General features: G+C 38.5%; 1 pseudogene; it reads right to left on the reverse strand.

Moving 5' to 3' along the window:
• Positions 1 to 1,555: 1,555 nt before the first annotated feature.
• LOC107480226 (GDP-mannose transporter GONST1-like) lies at positions 1,556 to 4,416 on the reverse strand (annotated as a pseudogene).
• Positions 4,417 to 8,088: the final 3,672 nt, after the last annotated feature.

Below are 8,088 nucleotides of genomic sequence, written 5' to 3' on the forward strand. Positions count from 1 at the left end.
AAAATTACTTAATCTGAGCAACAAGATGAACCGTCAGTTGCCCAAACTTGAACAATCCCCGGTAATGGCGCCAAAAACTTGGTGCACAAAATTGTGATTATCAATGGCGCCATCAACATGGTACGCTCAATTGCAATCTCAACTCTTTATCACAACTTCGCACAACTAACCAGCAAGTGCACTGGGTCGTCCAAGTAATAAACCTTACGCGAGTAAGGTTCGATCCCACGGAGATTGTTGGTATGAAGGAAGCTATGGTCATCTTGTAAATCTCAGTCAGGCAGATTCAAATGGTTATAGATGATTTATGAAAAAAGCATAAAATAAAGATAGAGATACTTATGTAATTCATTTAGCACGGCTAATCATCTGTCGGTTCTCAATCAGGTTGGAATAGAATCCAGTGATTCTTTTGCGTCTGTCACTAACGCCCAGCCTTCAGGAGTTTGAAGCTCGTCACAGTCATTCAATCCTTGAATCCTACTCAGAATACCACAGACAATGTTTAGACCTTCTGGATTCTCTTGAATGGCCGCCATCAATTCTAGCTTATACCACGAAGATTCCGATTAAGAAATCCAAGAGATAAACATTCAAGCCTTGTTTGCTTGTAAAACAGAAGTGGTTGTCAGGCACGCGTTCATAAGTGAGAATGATGATGAGCGTCACATAATCATCACATTCATCATGTTCTTGGGTGCGAATGAATATCTTAGAACAAGAATGAGCTGAATTGAATAGAAGAACAATAGCAATTGCATTAATACTTGAGGTACAGCAGAGCTCCACACCTTAATCTATGGTGTGTAGAAACTCCACCGTTGAAAATACATAAGAACAAGGTCTAGGGATGGCCGAGAGGCCAGCCCCATAATCTAAGAACTAGACGTCTAAAGATGATCTAGAGATCTAAAGTGATCAAAAGATGTCAAATACAATAGCAAAAGGTCCTATTTGTAGAGAACTAGTAGCTTAGGGTTTACAAAGATGAGTAAATGACATAAAAATCCACTTCCAGGCCCACTTGGTGTGTGCTTGGACTGAGCATTGAAGCTTTCATCTGTAGAGACTTTTCTTGGAGTTAAATGCCAGCTTTTGTGCCAGTTTGGGCGTTTAACTCTCATTCTTGTGCCAGTTCCGGCGTTTAACGCCGGGCAGTCTTGAGCTGATTTGGAACGCCAGTTTGGGCCATCAAATCTCGAGCAAAGTATAGACTATTATATATTTCTGGAAATCCCAGGATGTCTACTTTCCAACGCAATTGAGAGCGCGCCAATTGGGCTTTTGTAGCTCCAGAAAATCTACTTCGAGTGTAGGGAGGTCAGAATCCAACAGCATCTGCAGTCCTTTTCAGCCTCTGAATCAGATTTTTGCTCAGGTCCCTCAATTTCAGCCAGAAAATACCTGAAATCACAGAAAAACACACAAACTCATAGTAAAGTCCAGAAAAGTGAATTTTAACTAAAAACTAATAAAAATATAATAAAAACTAACTAAAACATACTAAAAACAATGCCAAAAAGCGTATAAATTATCCACTCATCACAACAGCACCCATTGTGAAAAAGATGGTAGAATCGCGTCTCAAGTGGTTTGAACATGTGAGAAGAAGACCGATCGAGCACTCAATCAGGAGGGTGGATGAGATGGAGGATAGATAAGGGGTGAAAGGCAGAGGAAGATCTAAGAAGACCATCCATAGAGTGGTCAAACGAGATCTACATGTAAACGGTCTCGCTATAGTCATGATACATGACAGAACTTGATGGCGTCGTTTGATTCATGTAGCCGACCCCACCTAGTAGGACAAGGCTTTGTTGTTGTTGTTGGATATGCGTAGAATAATGTTCCAATTTCGATGTTGATAAGGAACTGTAATAGTTGAGAGAAACTGCCAGAACAGTTCCCTCTTATCACACCTGTAAGTTGTTGCTCCTGTGGGATAAAGAAGCCACATGGACGAGAAGCTCACTGCCAGACCCAAAAATCCACTAAAGGCCATTACTAACCAAAAGCTAGCAATCGTAAAAGCGGTCTGCCAATTAAAGAAGAGTGAGTAGCTTTTGCTTCTACTATCAACATAATATTTATTTCAAAAATTGCGGAGAAAATTCATGTTCTTAAGAGATAGTCCATCTCACTGAAAACAATAATCAAGAAAACCCCCAAAGTCAGAGAAAGGGTGTTGTTCAACAATACCATTGTAAACTCATTCAAATTTCCTGGTTTTGTGACTTGCTTTGCTAAGTCCATGACCCTTCGCAGGGTCAGCTGTAGCACAAAATATAAGCAACTAATCAACAACTAAGCATTACCAAAAGCAAACAATTAGAGCTCATCTACAAATATACACATATTATCAAAGTCAACTAATCTTCCTCTGCTTTGGAATAAGCGCCCTCCATTAAGTACAAACCTGAAACATCAACGCCCGCTGCATCCACTTTCTTCAGAATAAGTGAATAGTGTTGTAAAGTCTCAGTTGAATAAAATGATTCACTGACTTCATCCAGAGTAACATATATCAGTGAAATATAATACTAATAACAAGAAAAGAAAAGTATCTAAATATCCAGATCATTTTAGAAAGAAGAAAACCATGCTGACAGAATAAAACAAAAAAAAGTTCAGTGATCATTCGGATGGGGGAAAATGGATTTTAGCAAGACAGGGGCAGATGATAATGAATTTAATATTGACTGTCAACTTTGATATCTCAACTCCCTAGTCAGCGAACGAAATTTCTAGCAAACAAGGAATGAACCCTTGTAGGTGTCAGGAGGGGCAGCTTCTGCCACTAGAACCCATGACCACCAACCAATTCACAAGACTATGCCTCCCATTGAACCAAAGCTTACCCCCAAATCTCAAAAGGTCTATACTCACACAATATGATGCAGTTAAGAAACAGTTAAGTATCTACCAAGCATAGCCAGTAGCATGAAAAGAAAGATCAGTAATCCCTCCAGTTATTGCTGAAAGGATCTGCAACAGAAATACAGAAACTCTATCAGGTCATCTTATTGAACAATTTGTGATGGTTTATAAAATAAATAAGGCCTGTTTTATAGAAAACAAACACCACTGAATAAACCATGTTCATGTTCAATGCACCAAAAGGGATGGAAAAAGAGTACTGATACCCCAAATAAAGTACATTCAAAAAAGAATAATACAAAATCCTAACATTTCCTTCCTACAAGCTACAACAATAAAGCCCTTTTTCCGTTTTCACTAGGTAGAGTTGGTTATAGCAAACTAGGAATCGAAGTATGCCATTGTATCCTATTGTAAGCCAGACAATTACATAGGCATAACAAAGTAAAAGGCTTTATTGTAAGGATTGAAATTCGAAATACACAAACCACCTAGAAATATGCAAAGCAGCATAGCGCAAACAAAATATTCCAGGGATCACAAGGCTCTAGTGTCAAAGGATGTTTGACATACCATTAGAGATAAAGCAGTCCAGACTCTACTGTCGTGGTGCTTCTTGAACAAATATGTTTCACCAAGGGCAGTCATGACAATAGTAACATTCTTCAATATTGTTACCATAGCTACATTAATGTACTTCAAACTGCACATAATACAAGTCACATGATAAAGAGAAAAATAAACCAGTCAAAAGTATCCATCCCATTTGAAAAAACGATCTAAATATTATAATGACTCAATGAGAAACAAAAATAAAGCATCATATCAGCTAAGATAATTAAAATCAGCATACCTAAACATGCTAGTGACGAGCATTCCTAGAAACATAACATTCACTAGCAACCAAAATTTAACCAAACATGTTGAATTCTAGAAGGTCGAGTACAGAAACAACAATAACTGAAATTAAACTCTGCAACCACACAAGACATAACACAAAAGTCAAAAGGCACTATCACCAAACATGCATTAGAATGATTAAAAGGGAATAAAATAGGTGACCTGGTAAAACATTAAGGATACCCCAGCATTGAAGTCATAATTGGAAAGCACAAACTTGTTAACGAGAATCATGCTGCAAGAGGAAAGGCAATAGGCAAGGCAAGAAAAGAAGGGTTGATTATGGGGTTTAGGTAGCCTTCTAGTTCGAAGAGACTTGTCACTCCTCTTGCCCAACTTGCCATCTTCCAAGTCCAGTCCAATGTTGGTAGAAAGCTTCATTGCTAGTTGAAATTTGGAAAGGAGTTACCAGTGAAAGAAGGCAAGACAAAAGAGAGTGCAGAGTTTCTCCATCCCAATGTTGAAGCTATCATGTCTTTTGTCATGCAATTGGTGAATTGGGGAATGAACACTTTAAAATACCCAAGATCCGCAATTGCTTTATTTCTAGGGATGTCAATGGGGTGGGCCGGGGCGGGGGCGGAGGATGCCTCCCAGCTCCCCGTCTCTGCCCCAGAATTAATCCCCGTCCCCGCCTTGTTTCCCCATTCTCCGCGTTTCCTACGGGGCCCCATTCTCCACGTTTTCCCCGGGGCACCATTCCCCATCTCCCTGTATTTAACATTCATATGGAAATTATAATAAAAAATATCAAAAAAGACAAAAAAAACAAACTACAAAATATTATTACAAACACACAAACATATCTTATCCAATATTATAAGTCTAGAAATATAACATAGTAAATCATATTCCATAAAATAAAATCTTGAAAAATAGAGCTAGGGTTTTTCAATGAGTGAAATTACTAAGGGTTATTAAGTAAGATAAAAAATTCGGGGAATCATCGGGGATGGAGCGGGGATCCCCGCTCGACTCCCCGCGCCTGTCTCAGAGAAATTTCGCTCCCCATCCCCATCCCCACGGAAAAAATTCTCCACTATTGGAGCCCCGTTCGGGGCAGTTGATGAGCGGATAATTTATACGCTTTTTGGCATTGTTTTTAGATAGTTTTTAGTATAATCTAGCTACTTTTAGGGATGTTTTCGTTAGTTTTTATGCTAAATTCACATTTCTGGACTTTACTATGAGTTTGTGTATTTTTCTGTGATTTCAGGTATTTTCTGGCTGAAATTGAGGGACCTAAGCAAAACTCTGATAAGGAGGCTGACAAAGGACTACTGATGCTGTTGGATTCTGACCTCCCTGCACTCGAAATGGATTTTTTGGAGCTACAGAACTCCAAATGGCTCGCTCTCAATGGAGTTGGAAAGTAGACATCCAGAGCTTTCCAGCAATATATAATAGTCCATACTTTATTCGGGATTAGATGACGCAAACTGGCGCTCAACACCAGTTCCAAGTTGCATTCTGGAGTCAAACGCCAGAAACACGTCACAAACCAGAGTTGAACGCCAAAAGTACGTTACAACTTGGCGTTCAACTCCAAAAGAAGCCTCTGCACGTGTAAAGTTCAAGCTTAGCCCAAGCACACACCAAGTGGGCCCGAAAGTGGATTTCTGCATCAATTACTTACTTCTGTAAACCCTAGTGGCTAGTTTAGTATAAATAGAACTTTTACTATTGTATTCAGGGTCTTTTGACCGATCTTGGATCCTGAATTGTATTTTGATCATGTGATCATGTTTTGGGGGCTGGCCATTCGGTCATGCCTGGACCTTCATCACTTATGTATTTTCAACAGTGGAGTTTTTACACACCATAGATTAAGGGTGTGGAGCTCTACTGTACCTCGAGTTTTAATGCAATTACTACTATCTTTTATTCAATTTCAATCTTATTTCTGTTCTAAGATACTACTCGTACTTCAACCTGATGGATGTGATGATCCGTGACACTCATCATCATCCGTCCCTATGAACGCGTGCCTGACAACCACTTCCATTCTACAAGCGAAAGCTAGAGTGTATATCTCTTGGATTCCTGATGCACGACGCATGGTTGCCCTCGCCTGACAACCGAGCCTTCCATTCCGTGAGATCAGAGTCTTCGTGGTATAAGCTAGAATTGATGGCGGCATTCATGAGAATCCGGAAAATCTAAACCTTTTCTGTGGTATTCCGAGTAGGATTCCGGGATTGAATGACTGTGACGAGCTTTAAACTCATGATTGTTGGGCGTGATGACAAACGCAAAAGAATCAAGGGATTCTATTCCGACATGATCGAGAACCGACAGATGATTAGCCGTGCCGTGACAGAGCATTTGGACCTTTTTCAATGAGAGAATGGGATGTAGCCATTGACAACGGTGATACCCTACATACAGCTTGCCATGAAAAGGAGTAAGAAGGATTGGATGAAGGCAGTAGGAAAGCAGAGATTCAGAAGGAGCGCAGCATCTTCATACGCCTATCTGAAATTCCCATCGATGATCTACATAAGTATTTCTATCTTTATTTTCAGTTTGTTTACTATTATTATTCAAAAACTCTATCACCATTTATTATCCGCCTGACTGAGATTTACAAGATGACCATAGCTTGCTTCATACCAACAATCTCTGTGGGATCGACCCTTACTCACGTAAGGTTTATTACATGGACGACCCAATACACTTGCTAGTTAGTTGAGTGAAGTTGTGAAATTATGTTTAGACCATAGTATTGAGCACCAAGTTTTTGGGGCCATTACTGGGGAATCAATTTCGAACAAAAATTTAAGTATGAATCACAATTTCGTCCACCAAGTTTTTGGCGCCGTTGTCGGGGATTGTTCGAGTTTAGGCCAGGATATTATTCCTGTGTGCCCTCCTATCCACTGATGCTCAAAACCTTGGATCCTTTTTATTTTTACCCTTGCCTTTTGGTTTAAAGGGCTATTGGCTTTTTCTGCTTGCTCTTTTTCTTTTTTTTTTTTTGAATTCACTGCTTTCTCTTGCTTCAAGAATTATTTTTATGATTTTTCAGATTCTCAGTAATATGTCTCCTTTTTCATCATTCTTTCAAGAGCCAACAATTTTAACATTCATGAACAACAAATTCAAAAGACATATGCACTGTTCAAGCATACATTCAGAAATCAAAAGTATTACCACCACATCAAAATAATTAATATGTTATAAAATTCGAAATTCATGCAATTTTTCTCTTTTTCAATTAAGAAAATTTTTCATTTAAGAAAGGTGATGGATTCATAGGACATTCATAACTTTAAGGCATAGACACTAAGACACTAATGATCATAAGACACAAACATAAATAAAACATAAAGCATAATTTTCGAAAAACAGAAAAATAAAGAATAAGGAGATTAAAGAACGGGTCCACCTTAGTGATGGCGGCTTGTTCTTCCTCTTGAAGATCTTATGGAGTGCTTGAGCTCCTCAATGTCTCTTCCTTGCCTTTATTGCTCCTCTCTCATGATTCTTCGATCTTCTTTAATTTCATGGAGGAGGATGGAATGTTTGTATAAACAATGCATGCAAGACACCAAACTTAGAAGTTTGTATACTATTGACACTAACAAGTTGAGAATGCATATGAGAAACAACAAAACACTCAAGACAAGAGAATTTAAAGATCAGAGCAAGGAAATCATCAAGAGCAACTTGAAGATCAATGAAGACACATGAATGAATTCGAAAAATGCAAGAAGAACAGAAACATGCAATTGACACCAAACTTAAAATTAGACACTAGACTCAAACAAGAAACACAAAATATTTTTGATTTTAAGATGTTATATTTTTTTGGATTTTTTGAAAATTGAGTGAAAAAGAAAATAAAAATATCAAAATTCTTAATGAGAATTTCCAGGAATCATGCAATGTTAGTCTAAAGCTTTAGTCTAAAAAGATTAGACATGGCTAGCCAAGCTTCAGCAGGGCATTACAAAATTAGACATGGCTAGCCAAGCTTCAGTAGGACATTACATTCAAGAGCTAAATTGATGAGAATCAATCAGCTTTGGTGATGATGAAAACATCATCTGAAACTCTAGATTTCATTCTTAAGAACTCTGAAGAACAAAATAAAATAAAATAACCTAATCTAAGCAACAAGATGAACCGTCAGTTGTCCAAACTCGAACAATCCCCGGCAACGGCACCAAAAACTTGGTGTTGTTGCCGGATCAAAACTTGACACTGTTATTGCAGGGAACAAATGCAAAATTGTAGTTAGGACATTTAATTCCCCGGCAACGGCGCCAAAAACTTGGTGCACGAAATTGTGATCATCAATGGCGCCAT

Source organism: Arachis duranensis, chromosome 3, assembly GCF_000817695.3.
Source record: "Arachis duranensis cultivar V14167 chromosome 3, aradu.V14167.gnm2.J7QH, whole genome shotgun sequence".
Taxonomy (NCBI): domain Eukaryota; kingdom Viridiplantae; phylum Streptophyta; class Magnoliopsida; order Fabales; family Fabaceae; genus Arachis; species Arachis duranensis.